The following is an 18,656-nucleotide window of genomic DNA, read 5'->3' as shown; positions in this document are numbered from 1 at the left end:
TAGGCCACAACAAGTGTAATGTGAAATGAATCTTATTTGCATTTTGTACTCTCAATATTTTCAACTCCTTTGGTGAGAGAGTGATTTTTCCCCATTAAAAAATAATTGTTTTATACCTGACAGCCATTAGGATGACTAACTTAAGAAAAATAAATAAATAACAAGTGTTAACAAGGCTGTAGAGAAATTAGAATCCTTGAACATTGTTGGTAGGAATGAAAAATGTGCAGCTGTCATAGAAAACAGTATGGTGGTTCCTCAAAAAAATTAAAAATAGAATTACCAATATGATCCAGCAATTTCACTTTTCCACTTCTCGGTATGTATCCAAAAGAACTGCAAACAGGATTGCAGAGAGATATTTGCCCACCAATGGTCAGAGCCACACTATTCACAATAGCCCAGAGTTGGAAGCAATCCAAGGATCCATCAACAGATGAATAGTTGTTTTTTTTTAATATGATATATATATGTATCTCCAGACTATTATCCAGCCTTAAATAGAAAAGCAATTCTGACACATGCCATGACATGGATGAGCCTTCAGGACACTATCCTAAGTGAAATAAGCCAGACACAAAAAGACAAACACTGTATGATTCCACTTTCATGAGGTATCTAGAGTAATCAACTCCTAGAAACAGAAAGTAGAATGGGGGTTGCCAGAGACTGTGAGAGGGGGAAATAGGGAATTATTGTTTAATGGGTAAAGAGATTTTACAAGATGAAAAAATTCTGGAGCTTGGTTATACAACCATGTGAACATGCTTAACATTACTGAATTGTACCTTAAAATAGTTAAAATGGTAAATTTCATGTTACATGTTTTTTACTATAGAAAAATAGATTTTTAGAAAAGGAATATTTTTAAATATTCCAGTAGGTTTCTTAGGATCTAGTGTAATTATTTCAAAGGTTAGAATGGTGGGATCCAAAGGTGAAATAGAAAGATGTGCCTGTAGAGGCTGACTGAACTGATACCTCTTAGGGTAGGTGGGAATTTTAGATTAGAATTTGATCTCATTCCAAAAATACAACAAATTTTTTCATTTAATGTTTCAAATTTATTTTCAAAAACAACGTGATAAAAAAAAGTGAGAACTTGATATAATCAATAAAAATCAAATACAGAAAAAGTAGAAAATATTTTACATTAAACCCATTCTTATTTTGGGAATCCCAAAATACTTCGGGGTTTCAATACCTTTTTTGGTATAGATTAATTACTCCTAATCACTAATCCTCGAGATCATAGTTCTTGAAATTAACAACAAGGACTATATTAGCTATTCATATTGTCCTAATTCTGTCTCTATAGGATCATCAATCACTGAGGAAAGGCAAGATCAATGTTAGTGTTCCGTCAGGCAATCTTGGTGCAAACCAACCTCTGATAATTTTGTGATTATTGACCTATTTTTGCTTGTTGAATAAGGAATTCTATAAGCTGCTGATGTGCACGTCATTTTGTCTCACTAACTTTCCTGTCTCAGAGTCTCTGAAGACTGCCAAGGGAAGAGCCACCATGCCAAATGCTCAAAATGCAACTCAATAAGGTTGAGTTTGGTTCACTGGAGAAATTTCATCTGGCTCCTCTCTCACATAGAGCCTCTCTTCTCTATGGATACTATTGAGCTGTAAATAGTAAATGTTCAGGCCTATGAAATGGAAATTGGAATATATCCAGGAAACAGATTAGTCAGTGCTCCAGGGCTAGGCCATCCCCAAAATACAAACTACAGACTCATCTGAAAATTATAAAAGAGCCACAGTTGTCTGTGTCTTGAAGCTTAGCCATTCTGACAAACATTATCCTGATGTGACAATACTCTCATAAATGCTGTGAGAGCTGGAGAGGGGACATGGCGGGAAAGGTGGAAAAACAATGAGACTGATCTGCTCTCAAGAAGTTTATGTCTTAGTCAAGGTGATAAATGCTATTTACATGATTCCAGAAAACGCATGACCTTGTATAATCAAGTATCAAAATTTTGTGATGTCTGATACACTTATTAAAAGAATTCAGAAAAAAAAATAAAAATAAATAAAAATAAAAAAAATAAAAGAATTCAGAGAAGGAAAAATTTTTAAAAATAATATTAATAAAAGGATTCACAGAAGAAAAGGACCCAGGTAATTTAGAGGGTTGAGAAGGATTCCTTGAACTTCATACGGTTCCAAGGAGACCTAGAAAGGAAGATGTAATATGATATACACAAAAATAGCAGGCCACTCACACGCTCTTACTTCAACTCTGCAACAAATATTTCCCATATTTGCCTTAGCACACATCTAGCCATCTGTTCCTTCTTATAACCATCTATACATCCATCTCATTTTTAAAATATATTTTAAGGGGACATCTGGGTGGCTCAGTGGTTGAGCATCTGCCTTTGGCTCAGGGCGTGATCCCAGGATCTGGGATCAGTCCTACATCGGGCTCCCTGCATGGAGCCTGTTTCTCCCTCTGCCTATGTCTCTGCCTCTCTCTTTCTCTGTCTCTCATGAATAAATAAATCTTAAAATATATACATATTTTAAGGTAAATTACTATCATCACTTTTAACACCTCTACAAACTTCAGCATAAATATCACTAACTAAAAAAAAAAAAAAAAAAGAAAAAGAAAAGAAAAATAATTTAAAAAACAAAAACAAAAAAAATATCACTAACTAGAATTTAATATTTGTTCATAGGTTTGGGGAATGAAATTTACATAAAGTGAAATGCATCAATCTGAAGTGTACTCTTTGATGCATTTCTGACAAACGTTTGCTCCCGTGTAAAATAACCCCTCACTCAAGACATATAACATTACTACCACTCCAGAAAATTCCCTCATGTTTCTTCCCTGTCAGTACTCACCCTCTAACTCCCTTGAGGTTCCAATTTTTTAATCTGCAAATTAGTTTTGCTGATTTTAGAACATCATATAAATAGAATCGTGTGCTATCTTTTGGGTAAGCCTTCTTTTATTTAGCACAACGTTTTTAAGATTCACTCAGTTTTTTCATAAATCAGCAGTTTGTTCCTTTTTAGTGCTGGATAGTATTCTGCTATAGAGACAGGCCATAGTTTGTTTTCTACACACCCATTGATAATCACCTGGACTATTTACATTTTGGGCTATTATGAGCAAAGCTACTCTAAACAAATCTTTTTCACTTCTCCTATGTAAGCACCCAGGCATGCTAGGTAAAATAGTAAATGTACATTTAGTTTTATAAAAATTGCAGACCTTTATTCAAATTGACTTCCATGTTATATATCCCCACAACAGTGTATGAAAAGTTCTATCTGTTCTCTATCCTCACCAACATCTGGAGTTATCAGTCTTTTTAATTTCAATATTTTAGTGGATGCGTCTTTTCTTTTCTTTTCTTTTCTTTTTTTTTTTTGTTTTTTTTTTTTGTTTTTTTTTTTATTTTTGTTTTTTTTTTTTTGCTTTTCTTTTTAATGATGTTATTAGATCCTGGGGCCAGAAATAAGAAAGTAAAAATAACTTTACAGCTTATACGAGAACCTCATTTATAATAGAGAGTAGACTAAGAATAAAACCGGATGATGGGTTGTAGCAGGCCTTCGTGGTATATTTTTAAATTAAATCTTGTTCTACAAAACTCCATGGATACCCATTAAAATTATATTTGTTTCTGAGAGCATGCTGGGGAAGGATGTCCTAGAAATATTCAGTCCCATAATTTATATCTCTTTGCTCCAAAACAAAAGCTGGCGAAGAAACTTCTGCAAAGGACCATTTCAAAAATTGCATCTCATCAGGGAGTAGTGGGGAAAAAATGAGAATAAGATTCAGTCATTAGGGAACATTACTTTTTATATTTGCCCATATTTCATGCAATCATTCTTAAAGTTGTAAAAAAAAATCAGGAAAATAAAGAAACATACAAGCCATCTAATTTTTCATTCTATTTTTCTCTTGAAAAAGAAAATGTGAGAATGTGCAATGATCATTATGATGTTCTGTGTATACAGCAATTTTACATCCTAGGTAAATGCAGGTAAGAATTTCTCTAAAAATGCTGAAAAAAACATCTGGAAGAAATGAGTCCATTTTCCATGGTGATTTTTCTAAGAAAACTTTTTAAACTTAGGTATTTTTCTCAAATTATAGTACAATGTCTGTAATTTTATGGAGACCCAGATTTTGTAAAGAGATAGATGACCCTATCCTAGTAGTTTCAGGCTTCTCCAGTTTGCTTTATAAGACTGATGCAGCTACTAAAAATGCAGATTCCCAGGCATTGCCCTAGAAAGTCTAATTCAGTAGGGATGAGAAAAGGCCTCAGAATCCATCTGTTTTCAGACCAGTAGCCTAGATTGTTGTTGTTTTTTAAGATTTTATTTATTTTTTTGAGAAAGAGAGAACACAGGGGGAAGTGGGCAGGGACAAGAAAGAGAACCTCAAGCAGACTCCCCGATCCACAAGGAGCACAATGGAGGGTTTGAGCTCAGGACCCTGAGATCACATCCCAAGCTGAAATCCAGAATCCATCGCTTGATCCAACTGTGCCACCCAGGTACTCCACCCCAGATTGGTTCTTATCCTTGAGCAAGTTTTGTATAGCACAGAGGACTATATGCTGCTCATCTGTACTCCACCACTGCACCATTTCACTGCTGGGGGGTCCAAAATCATACACCAGCAGATTTGGTATCTAGTGAGAGCCCACTTCCTCATGGACAATGCTGTTTTCCTGTGTCTTCACAGTGTGGAAGGTAAGAGCTAGCTCTCTGAAGTCTCTTTTAGGAAGGCACTCATCCCAATCCTGGGTAGGTCTACCCACACGACCTAACCACCTTCCAAAGGCCCCATCTGCTAATTCCATCATCTTAAGGGTAGGATATTGACAAACGAATTTTAGGGGGACATAAATATTCAGATCACAGCAGCCAGGAATGCTTACCTACAGTATTTTGTTTAATCTACGTTAAGAACCTCAAACAGTCTCTAGTCTACAAAAGCCCTTAATAAGTTTTTGTAAATTGGAGTACCTCTCCAGTTGCTCTACTGAAGCAATTACATTTTTTAAACATGGTAATTAAAATGTTTAAAAATAAATTAGTTTTTGTGGCACCTGGGTGGCTCAGTCGGTTAAGCATCTGCCTTTAGCTCAGGTCATGATCTCAAGGTCCTGAGATCAAGTCCCGGGTCAGAGCCTCTGCTCAACAAGGAGTCTACTTGTTCTTCTGTCCCTCCCCCATGCTTATGTGCTTGCTCTCCCTCTCTCAAAAAATAAATGAAAGTCTTAAAAATAAAAAAATAAATTTTTGTAAATTAATATGTGCATTCAGGGTCCTGCTAAGATTCATGTATATGCATATAAAATCACTTTGTAAGCCAAATATTCCCTATTCAGATATCTTATTACTATTATGCTACTATTAAAAAATACATAACTTCACCTAAAAATATAAAAGTATTTTTAGGGAACCCTGGGTGGCGCAGTGGTTTGGTGCCTGCCTTTGGCCCAGGGCGCGATCCTGGAGACCCGGGATCGAATCCCACGTCGGGCTCCCAGTGCATGGAGCCTGCTTCTCCCTCTGCCTATGTCTCTGCCTCTCTCTCTCTCTCTGTGTGACTATCATAAATAAATTTAAAAAAAAAATAAATAAAAAATAAAAAATAAAAGTATTTTTATACAGAATGCATTTGATGTCAATAGCAGTGTTGATTTGCTCTTCCAATTTTATTACATTTACTAATAAATGAAATATTATATAACCATTGCACACTATAAGCTCCTTAGAGATAAAAACTCAGTAGTTTAAATTCTCAGTTAAAAATATTGGAGGGATGCCTGGGTGGCTCAGTGGTTGAATATCTGCCTTTGGCTCAGGTCATGATCCTGGGGTCCTGGGATCAAATCCCACATAAATCTTTAATAAAAATCTTTAAAAAAAAAAAAGTTGGAAAATCTGCAAGTGATTAAAATTTCCATGTTATTGTTTTCATAATCTCAATATTATATACAAGCAATCCATTTACCAATCTGAAGAAGAATCTAGATTTGTATGCTTCTGTATCAAGTTGTTCCTGCTTTAAGGCAATTCAGTAATTCTGCTTATTGATGACATTAATCTGAATGTCAAGTTCTTCCCAACCTCTTTACTGTCACTTCACCACAAACAATACTTAGTAGAAAATGAAAGTTGAGTTGAATTACTTTTATTTTCATTCAATAGCTTCTCCTTGCTCAATACCATTCTGCTCCTGATGAGCCCTATGACCATAGCACTCATCACGAATAAACACCCAAAGCTGAACCTCATTAGCCATATATGCAGTTCTGATGTATAAGGTAGAAATTAATAGAGACCTTTCCACTTCTGTTGAATATTTATAATCATTACTGCAAAACTTCTCATTTCATAAGCATGGATGACTAAACTTTACAGCTGATATAAATGCCAGCACCAGTAAGAGGAATAATCATTTCTGTCATTTAAAAACATACTGTGTTCTCTGCACTGCTCTAAACACTCATTTACACCTCACAGCCATCCTCTGGGAGGACTATGATTGTCCCCAATTTATGGCAGAAGAAACTGAGCCAAGAAAGGCACACATCACACATGTTTTATCAAAAATACAAAGCCCAACACTCGACTCCAAATGGACACGTTCCTTGATCTACAACTTATTCTGCCTCAGGATGGTTTTAATGACTTAGTTTCTCTAGAAGAAGATGAACAGCAGGTGTTCAAGAGACGGTATTGCAAGGTTGATGTAGTGAAAAATCAATTTTTAATATGTAGAGGAAAAGGCAAATGGTAAAGTTAGAGGAAACCTAGAAGCTAAGAATTATATGCTTTTATATTAATTTTGAGGAAATATTTTCATACAGTTGGTGCCCCCTGTCTGAGGGCAAGGTTTTTTATTTAACCAAGTCCCAAGGCTTTTATGTACATTTATTTATTTATTTATTTATCCACATGTCATAAAATTTACCATACACACTACCATACGAATGAATCTTAAAAACACTATCCTAAGTGACACAAAATGCCACATATGTTATGATTCCATTTATATTAGGTGTCCAGAATATAAAAATCCAGAGATAAAAAATAGATTAATAATTTCCAGGGCAGGGAGAGAAGCTTACATGGGGAGTGACTGCTGATGAGTAAAGTGTTTCTTTCTGAAATGGTGAATATAATCTAGAACAAGACAGTGATGATGACTGAAATGTAATTTAATGTTGATGGCTTATAAAAGAAAAGGGCTTGAACAAATCTGAAATAGGACCAAAAGGGTCACTGGCCATTCTTGGTTAGAAGAGAACACTACCCTTAATTTCTTCATCCTTTTGAGGAAAGCCAGTAAACATTCAATAGATACATGAACCTAAGCACAGATGGGAAAGTGAGCTACAGGAAAATATGAATGCGCAGACTTCTTGATGGTTAGAACACATTTTAAAAGTTCGAATCTGTAATCTATTTGCATTCATAATTATAGCTAAATGTGTCTCAGTATTTAATTGCCCTCTGCATTTATTTTTAAAAACCTGAAGAAATAAATAGAAGCCCAACAAGATACCTTATTTCTATGTCACTTCATTAACATCCAATATCTCCAGACCACTGCTGCTTAATCATTTTATCTGAGTTACATGAAAGAAGCAAGTCTAAAAACCCAGAATAATACTATCCTGCCAAAAACACACAAAAATACTGAGGAGCCCAAATGTTAACGACAAAAAAAAATTTTTGATGAACTAATTTAATTTGAAATAGAAAAAAATGATAATAGCAACATAAATGCAGATCTCCAATGGAAAAAAACAAAGCCAGACACTTACCTGTATCCATTAGTTCTGATACTTTTTTTTTTAAGCTCGCCTTCTGATACATTGCTATTCTCTATAGTAATACACCAAAAGTCACAGAGGAGGGCCAGGTTCCTGAACAAGGGTATATTTTCCTGCTTCAATCTCAAGAGCCTAGAGCTGAGAGACCGCCTCAAGACTGCTTAAGTGGATAAATAACTATCTGAAAACAAACAAACAAAAAATCAGATGGCCATTTGCTTAATTATAAGCACCTCCAGAGACCAAGAATTTGAATTGAGCACAAGGAAAAATAAACAGTTAAATATCTGATGGAAAACATTTTTTTAACAAAATCATAAATGCAGTCAAAGACTGCGTATTTTCATTATTAGCTTCAACCTAAATGTTTCTACACTCATTGAACCAAATCTAAGATAAAACCCACTGAACTAAATCTCACACAGATCTCGTGTAAAAATTAGACCGGAAGTGAAGCAAAATCAATCACGTTTTCAGTGAGTTATAATTCTGGCAAGACTGGAAGAGAACTCACCCCTCCCCATCATTGTTTGTAACAGTCCCATAGCCAAATGGCTCCTCTGCCCCTTGAACTCATTTCCATAGGCTGGCATGTGAATTGTTACTGTAATAAGAGATCTGCCTCAGGCCACCATAATGGCAGTGGAGTTGGGGAAAAGATGGGGTCATAGGATCCCTATTTTGAGACTTCCCAACCCAGCCAGACTGCATAAAACCACACACCAATGGCTTCACAGAGATTCCATCCAGAGTCAAATAGTCAAACAGTTTGGGTTCAGTTCAAAGAACTATCCATGCTTACAGAAGAATCAGCCACAGGGCCCATTTATAAGGACATGAGCCATTTTTTTAAAAAAACTAAATGAGCAGGCATTCTTAGTTCTCTATTGGCAAAGTACCTTCTATTTATTTTTTTAAACATATTCAGAGAAAATTACTATTCATTCCTTCCTTTACCAAACATTCCCTAATAGTATAAGAAACAAAGAATGCTCTTTGTTCTAATACAATGGCAGTAGTCAGAATAGCACGGTTTATTTTGAACAGTCTCTAATGTAAATAAAAGAACAAAAATAATTCATTTATCTTCCTCATCGCAATAAAATTTTCCCATCAAATCACACACAAATCGCAAAATTCAGTGAGACATTTCATCCTAGGATAAACCCAAGGATGTCTTGCCACTTAAAATAATCAGACATAGTAAATAATACTTCCTGAAAATAAAATTGTTTTTTTCTACCATAAAACGCAGTCACTCACTCAAGAAGGCAAGACCCTTCTAAATAGGTCATAACAAGATCGTTGTTGGCAAGCTTCGGATTGAAAATTATTTTACTAAAATATCATGGGTATGACATTACATGTTAATGGATTAAAAAATATTTTCTCCTAAATCATCCTGTCTCTTCACATTTATTACCAGTTACTTAGTATCTGCCCTAATCTATTCTTCATCAAAAGCCCCCAAAGACCTTTTAAATACTTAAAGACTCAAATGGAAGCCCAAGTCCTCCACCTGGCCTGCAAGTCCTTTTTTAACAGGCTGAGTTTCTTCGTAAGGTTCCCACGTTCTTGCCCTTTATGCTATGAGATGTCTTCCCTAACCATCCTCCTTAAAGAAGAGCCTCCTAAAGAAGAGTGGCTTTTCGTAATACTAATTAATATTACCGCTAACCACAATACTAATTACAATTTCTGGTTTTATTAGTTTATGTATTTATCTAGTTGTCTCTCTTATTCACACATGAAACCTGTCTGTGTCCAGGCCCAGGATAGTACATTAGCTAGGTAGACGTTTATAAAGTATGTGCCAAACATGTAAATGAAAGGACGAATGAATAAATGAGTTGCTTCAACCTCTCAAAAACAATGACACAGAGCATTTCGGCTTGTGGTAAAGATACCTTTCCAGGCTCCTGCACCACTGAGTGAAGAACTGCAGGTGTGTTGTTCACCTTATGCTACGCTGCTAGGTGTTCAGTCAACCTGGAATAAGCTCACAGAACAACCAGCGATAAATGATGCACCTCCCCAAACACACCACCATCACCACCTGGAAAGCTAGGACAGGCGGACAGGCTCAGTAGCAACAGAAGCAAGGGTAATATTTACTGGCACTCATGACTTGCCTCGACTGATGCCCTCCATCTGGCCAACTAATGAAGAAAGAGAGAGAGAAAAAGAATAAGCTAGGAAGTTTTGGAGAACAGGCTGTTTCCAAAGTCAGACAAGTAAGGAGCATAATTACCTCTTCCCATATTCCACTGGCCCGGACTCAGTCACCTGGTTCCACCTAACTGCAGGGGAAGCTGGGAAACATAGTTTACCTGTGAGCCGAGAAGGAAAAATAAATTTTCCTATGAATATTGTTATAGACAAGTTTTTTTTATTTACTACTCATTCATACTCAAGGTGAGGTACTACTTAAAAGCTGACATAAACGCAGTGTATGTGTGATGAGGGGCATGGGGAGAAAAAAAGAAATTGCCCTCCCCCTGGGTAGAACCATCACCTGACAATATCTATAGGTCTTGGGCTGGTCAATGTCCCAGAAACCAGAGAAAATTAGCTAAGAGTTAAAAGTCTTTTCTAAAAAAAAAAAAAAAAAAAAAAAAAAAAAAATTCTAGAATTTTCACCATTCAACAGGAAATGCTCACTTAATCCTCATTTTCGGTATGGCATTCACACTTTGAGCATGGTGTGTCCAGTTCAGAATCCCTTTGGTTCATCCTTACCTGAGAATAAATCTCCAGCTTTATTATTAACACCAAAAAGTCAACTAACTATGTGGGGCAAGTAAGGCATCCCGGAACCCAACTGCTTTAACCATTCTCCTTGTTTTGAGCCTTCTGATATCTGCACATTTATAGGTACCTAACACCAAATTCTTCTCAGGTTTTTCATGATGATTGGCCAGGTCAATTACTGCTTTTCTCTCTGATTTCTAGCTTCAGAAAACTACACTTGTAGGGTCTTCTTTCTCTTTGTAGGGTCATGCCTTCTTTTCCCTCCTCTTTAATGGAGCTGTGAGAGGGGGTGGAGATAAACATGCACATTCCGTCTGCTATGTTGAATTTGAAGACCTGGCATATCATGTATTTTTCTCTATTGTTAGGAACAGATTGTGTCATTTTAAATCTTTCCATTGTACTCAACATTGAGCTAGATTGTAGTATCCCACACATAATCCCTGATCCAAGGATCTTTGTGAAATTCATCCATCCTTAATTAGGGCAACACTATGTGTTTAGATATATTCTTTCTAGGTTATTTTATATTTTCTATTAACCAGCAATGGGTTTTATTTTTTGGTGGTGGTGTAAATTTTTATCTCTAGTGGTTTAGAATCTTCTGCATCCTATTTCTCTTTTTTCCAGTACTGCCTTTACATTTTTAACAGACCTACCAAAATCTATATTCTTCTATAGTTACATGAAACAAATCAATATTTATATTTTTCCCTAAACAGGAAAAGAAGCTTAGCACTGAATCACTTTACCAATCCCACAATATGTCAGGTCATAAGCTATGGGACTTTAGTTCCAGATAGGTTACTATGAATTGTCTTCCACATTATACATCAAGGATTAATACAGTAATTCTATGTTTCATGGGTTGTGTTTACCTGTCAATTTCTTATATCTCAGGCCTTATTCTTTCTCTGATTCATTTTCAGTTTACTGCAATATATCCTTGAGTAAATATTTCAGAGAATGCGTGTGGTTGGTAAACCTTCTAGGTTCTAGCAGGTCCTAAATTTTCTTTCTCTTGCTCCTACACTTAAGTGTTGTTTGCCTGGGTATGGAATTCTACAATCAAAATTATTTAAAATCACGACTTGGATAATTATGTTTCCTTTTATTCTAGAACCCAGTGCTGCTAATGACAAATCTTTTAGGAAAGTAGGGGGTTTGGGGTTTTGTCTGTTTTCTGCTCTGGACACTTTTAGGATTTCCTTTATATCTTAGAGATTTTGATAGTGGACACATTAAGATGTATCCAGATATGAGCCCGCCTAAAAAATTTATCCTATTCAACACTAAAAAAGACATGCTATTCTTCAGAGTGTCAGATATATGTTCTTCAGATATGTTTTCCCCTTTTTTTCTAATTTCTATCATTGCCCTGTTATCTGTCACAACATAACAAACCACCTCAAAACTTCAAGGCTTAAAACAACATTTCATTATGTCTCAGAATTCTGTGGATTAGCTGGATGGTTCTTCTGCTGGCCTTGCCTGAGGTTACTCAAGTAAGTGGCTTTCAGCTGGCACGTCAGCTGGGGCTGGGCTCAACTGCAACATGCTCTCCACCTGGGCTTCTTCATCATATGTGAGTCTCAATGCAACATCCTAAGAGGACAGACATAGAAATCTCAAGGGCCTCTAAAGTCTAAATGAAGTTCAGATCATCGTTTTCTATTGGTCAAAGCAAGTGACAAGAACAACCTAACCTGAAAATTAGGGAAACAGACTCCGTATCTCACTGGGAGAAACTGCAGAGAATCTGTGGACATATTTAACCTCCCACATTTGTTTTGACTTCTTTGGGACCTTCTACCAGACAGATGTTAGACTCCCAATGTCTCCAAACTCTTCTGTCATTGGCCTAGAAAATGGGTCTTTGATTAACCCAATCTTTTTGCAAACACCCAGGAAATTACTGGAATAGTATACATTCATTATTCACTCCTCATGAACAGATGGACTTGTAGCCAGAGTTTTTGGAAAGGTGAGGTACCAGGGAATGGGGATGGGCAGATGGGTGCCCCATGAGGTATTAAACACCTCCAAATCCCTACGGGAATAGTGAAATAAAGCTTCTCGATGACTCATGTTGCCAGAACTATGATCCTGGCAGGTCTGTGAGCAGTTCCATGTTTTTGTGGACCTTGGAGAACCAAGAATCTGTACCTCTTTGGGGAGCCATCAACATTCCCCTTTGTGTAGCCACCTCAATAAATTCCCACATGCTTATTTTTTTCAAATTAACCTTTCTATCGTGTCATCTGACATCTTCCCATTAACCACATCATTATGTTGTTTTAACAACCACAAACCTTTCAATACCAACAAAATAATTTTCTAATTGAGTTGAAATTCTTTTATGCCAATTCTTTCATTTAACAGATGGGAACTAGTAGCAAAATAAAATAATGTAGCTATATCTTCAGCTTAGATGGTAGAGGTAAGCAGACAAATTATGACTGGAAAGATTAGATCAAACCTCCAAAAGATTTGGGTGCTCCCAAATGATCTAGACTTTATCAGCTTCTAATTAATTGTATGACCTTGGGCTTCTTTTCTTGAGCTTTCTTAGTTTAGTGACTAGCATATAGGGAGAAATTAAGTAAATGCATTTTGATAAAATGTAAGAGGAATATTTGTCTTCGTATGCCATCCTTTTAATCATAGTTACCATCATTTGAGTGAATGAAAAAGATGCTCCCTAAGATTCAATACATATGTATTCGATCAATCCCCCCAGAAATCTATGTATTTAATAAGCATTTATGGCTACTACTGTGCTCCAGGCACTCTTCTAGGTTATAAGGATGTAGCAAAGACTAAACAGACCAAGGGCCTCCATTCATGATGCCTGGATTGTGGTGAGAGAGGTACACATGCATAAAGAAATAAACAAAAGACTATAATGTCAAATGGATATGGCTAGGGAGAAAAAAAAAAAAGGTGGGAGGTAGGGTGTGATAGTGACCACTATCCTAGGTAATGAAAGCCTTTCTAAGGACTTGACCATTGAACAGAACACCAAATAAATGGACTCTGAGGCACTGTGACTTGAAATTCCAGGTCTCTATGATACAGAAATGGCTCAGACATTCATTAATGCATCCAAGATCATTGTCTGAATCAGCTCAGGCTGCCATAACAAAATACCAGAGGCTAGGTGACTTACACAACAGAAATCAATTTTCTCACAGTTCTGGAAGCTGGAAGTCTGTGATCAAGGTGCCAGAAAATTTGGTTTCTGGTAAGAGCTCTCTTCTTGGCTTTTAGACAGCCACCTTCTAGCTATGTCCTCAAATGGCCTTCCTGTGTGTGCATGACGATGGAGAGAAAGACAGAGACAAAGAGACAGAGAGAATGAGAGAGAGGGAGCACTCTCTAGTGTTTCACCTCATAAGGACATCACTGCTATCAGATCAGAACCCATCTCACCTGGGTGGCTCAGTGGTTGAGCATCTGCCTTTGGCTCAGGGTCTGGTTCCAGGGTCCCGAGATTGAGTTCCACATCAGGCTCCCCACAGGGAGCTTGCCTCTCCCTCTGCTTATGTCTCTGCTTCCCTCTCTCTGTGTCTCTCATAAATAAATAAAACAATTTTTAAATATTCTATATGAAGAATCCATCCTTATGATTGCAATCAGTTAATTCCTTAGAGGCTCCATCTCCTAATGCAGCCATACTGAGGGGTTAGGGCTTCAGCATATGGATTTTGAAGGGACACATTCAGTCCGTAACAATCCAATGTCTAGAAAGTGACAGAGATGGAATTGTAACTCAGGGCCACTTAACTGCAAAGCTCACACACTATCCATCATGTCACAAGACAGCACTCCACGAGACAAGATTACTCTTAGGACAAAGTAGTGCAATGAATGGAAAAATGTCTATAACTATTCCTGCACTACACAAATGTAAAATTGTATTATTACCTGCAAGAATGTTGCTGTTTCTTACAACATACACATCTTTTAAAGCATTGTAGTCTCATTTTAGTGGGACTTATTTTTGTGGTAAGTAACTCTAGAGAAATAATAGCTAAAGAATCAACACAATAAATGGATGAAGCACATGGAATAGAAAGTGTCCAAACACAGCAACTCTGATAATTAATTACGTTTTTTAAAATTTCAGAATGCTGACTGGCAACCAAAAGTCATTACAATGTTGGCTTCTTCCTTTTCTATTTATTTTTTGTCTTCCATTTCAAACAAAATCCTCTAGACTCCTATCCAAGATGCTGGCTAATGAGAAACATAATGACAATCCTCGAAGGGGATCTAGATCAACAGAGCGGTCTCCATCTTTCATTAAAGAAAATGTTAATAAGCAAAAGGTTGGCATCATAAAGGCTATTGGAGCAATGACCTCCTGGGACTGGTAGCAGACATACACTGCCAAGGTGACACTATCCTCCTTGGTGCTTCTAATTGCAGAAGCCGGTCCTAGAGGAAAGTTTTATAATATTCTACAGTATGAGCCCGTGGAATGTGACCCTTTGGGAGAAAGAATGAGCACCTTTTCAAAGGTAAGTGGGCCTTGATGCAGACATTTTAGTCTGTTTAATGCTGTTAGAATAAATGAGGTCAAAGCAGAAATATGCTATGCAAGACTCTTAAGTGAAATCGGAAATTTTTCAAAGTCCCATCTCATTAATAATTAATAGTAACCAAGGTTCAGCAAAGCCACAAGACACAGATTTCTTTTTTTTTAATTTATTTTTATTGGTGTTCAATTTACTAACATACAGAATAACCCCCAGTGCCCGTCACCCATTCACTCCCACCCCCCGCCCTCCTCCCCTTCTACCACCCCTAGTTCCTTTCCCAGAGTTAGCAGTCTTTACGTTCTGTCTCCCTTTCTGATATTTCCCACACATTTCTTCTCCCTTCCCTTATATTCCCTTTCACTATTATTTATATTCCCCAAATGAATGAGAACATATAATGTTTGTCCTTCTCCGACTGACTTACTTCACTCAGCATAATACCCTCCAGTTCCATCCACGTCAAAGCAAATGGTGGGTATTTGTCATTTCTAATGGCTGAGGAATATTCCATTGTATACATAGACCACATCTTCTTTATCCATTCATCTTTCGATGGACACCGAGGCTCCTTCCACAGTTTGGCTATCGTGGTCATTGCTGCTATAAACATCGGGGTGCAGGTGTCCCGGCGTTTCATTGCATTTGTATCTTTGGGGTAAATCCCCAACAGTGCAGTTGCTGGGTCGTAGGGCAGGTATATTTTTAACTCTTTGAGGAACCTCCACACAGTTTTCCAGAGTGGCTGCACCAGTTCACATTCCCACCAACAGTGTAAGAGGGTTCCCTTTTCTCCGCATCCTCTCCAACATTTGTTGTTTCCTGCCTTGTTAATTTTCCCCATTCTCCCTGGTGTGAGGTGGTATCTCATTGTGGTTTTGATTTGTATTTCCCTGATGGCAAGTGATGCGGAGCATTTTCTCATATGCATGTTGGCCATGTCTATGTCTTCCTCTGTGAGATTTCTCTTCATGTCTTTTGCCCATTTCATGATTGGATTGTTTGTTTCTTTGGTGTTGAGTTTAATAAGTTCTTTATAGATCTTGGAAACTAGCCCTTTATCTGATAGGTCATTTGCAAATATCTTCTCCCATTCTGTAGGTTGTCTTTTAGTTTTGTTGACTGTATCCTTTGCTGTGCAAAAGCTTCTTATCTTGATGAAGTCCCAATAGTTCATTTTTGCTTTTGTTTCTTTTGCCTTCGTGGATGTATCTTGCAAGAAGTTACTGTGGCCGAGTTCAAAAAGGGTGTTGCCTGTGTTCTTCTCTAGGATTTTGATGGAATCTTGTCTCACATTTAGATCTTTCATCCATTTTGAGTTTATGGTCAACTAATATTCGGTAAAGGAGGAAAGACTATCCACTGGAAGAAAGACAGTCTCTTCAATAAATGGTGCTGGGAAAATTGGACATCAACATGCAGAAGAATGAAACTAGACCACTCTCTTTCACCATACACAAAGATAAACTCAGATAAACTCAGATAAAGATAAACTCAGATAAACTCAGATAAAGTTCAGGGTCCACTTCTGGGTTCTCTATTCTGTTCCATTGATCTATGTGTCTGTTTTTGTGCCAGTACCACACTGTCTTGATGACCACAGCTTTGTAGTACAACCAAGACACAGATTTCTCTTCATCTGTAAAATAAGATAGGCAATATAACACCAGACACATTTCTGGCAAATTGGCTTCCCAAAGCAGATGTGTTTCTAAACGGGTCACTTTTTTGTTATTTGCAAAGCTATATTCCTCTCAGGGATAGAAGTTATGAGTAATGGCCTCCTGGAAAGACAGAGCTTTCTGCTGACTGTGTGAATCATCTGACAGAGCTGTACATGATGTTCATATAATCATCATCATGTGACCTTAAGGAAGCATACCAATGCTCACAGACTGTTTTCAGGGTTTTTCTAGCCCAACATACCTGAAAGACCAAATGAGACAGTCCCCATGGGTCACATCAACTCCTTGTGACAACAACTTTTAGAAAAAAGAGTTTGAATATGCAAGCTCACAGAAGCACAGAGGTGGCCTACGCTGAGAATCACTGTCTAAAGAATGTGCTCTTCAAAAATAAAAGACTTTGAAATCAGTCAGGAATTCAAGAGTTAGCAAGAGATATGTCTTTCTTTATTGAACTGTTTGATCTTCCCACAGGATTTTGAGGGAGTAGAAGAGGTGAGAGAAAGGAAGAAAGGAAAGGAAGAAAGCCGAACAGGTTGGGAGAGAAAGGACATGCCTGCAGAGAGACGAGCCTAGCCGGGCCTGTGCTGAGGACTGCTGCTGGGTGCAGTAATTTTGCATTTTCAGATATTCCTTCAGTAAGATTTTAGGTGTTGTGTTCCTATGAGGGTGTAAATACACATACACGCACATACACACACACACACACACACACACACACACACACACACTTACATATTACATTGCCTGGTATAAACAACATGATCAAGAGCAGCAGCGGTGAAAGATATTCAGGACGATGGAAATGTTCTGGGTCTTCACTGTCCAGTCTCATGAAGCTGTTGATCTCATCTCAAGATCCTATGTGTCTTAATTATATCAGCAAAGACCCTTTCTCCACAGAAGGTCACATTCACAGGGTCTAAGCATTGAGATAAAGACATTTATTTGGGGAGCCACCATTCAATCCATTCCAGACCACACCAGCCTGGAGTCCATTGAAAGACCCAGAACTCCCTCAAGAGAACTTTTGTGGGGAGCTGTGCTGCCTGGCATGCCCAGATAAAGTGCCACAGCTCAGATCTGCTGTAGCAACATGTCCAAGCCCCACTTCTCTGGACTGTTCCAGGTCAATGCTGAGCCCAGAGGGGCAGGTGTGGGGGGGGGGGGGGACAGGAGGGCGGTGACCAGTGCAGGAGATTCTTGCCCAACACAGGATTTCTCTAAAGAGCAACTTCTGCTTGGGGACCCCACACTGACCTGGCCAAGATTTTCTCAAAATTGTACCTAGGCTGACTTCCTCTTCAACCCTTCCTTCCCCCTCTCCCTGACTCTCCCTACCCATTTCTGCCTACCCCTCTCCTCTTTCTCCTTCATAGCATTTCACCTAAGGAATCTCTTGCATGTCTAACCCTGTCTTGAGATCCACACAAGAATGGCACAGTCAGGCACTGGGGATGCTGGGCCTAACCCTTGTCTCCATGGAGTTTCAAATATAGAGGCAGATATGTGAGGAATCATTTTTTCTTACTATTTTGAGAAAAGCTACGAGTGAAGTATATGGGGTTCCCTGAGAAAATGTGCTGTGGTCTCTAAGCTGGTCAGGGGGTTCAGAGTAGGCATCCCCAAGGAAGGGCTACTTAAGATGGGACCTAAAGGATAAATAGGAGGTTTCAGGGGAAGATGTAGAAGGGTTTTCAGGCCCAAAGCAATAAGGTGTGTCAAGACCCTAAGACAGGAGGCCCTTTGGACATCTAAGAAAGGTGGTGACTAAGGGAATGGTGACATGATGATAGACAGTGAGAGGTAAGCAAGGGTCTGGTTATTTTATTTACTCCTAACAA

The sequence above is a fragment of the Canis aureus genome, chromosome 24 (assembly GCF_053574225.1).
Source record: "Canis aureus isolate CA01 chromosome 24, VMU_Caureus_v.1.0, whole genome shotgun sequence".
In the NCBI taxonomy this organism is placed as follows: domain Eukaryota; kingdom Metazoa; phylum Chordata; class Mammalia; order Carnivora; family Canidae; genus Canis; species Canis aureus.
This window is presented reverse-complemented; position numbering follows the sequence as displayed.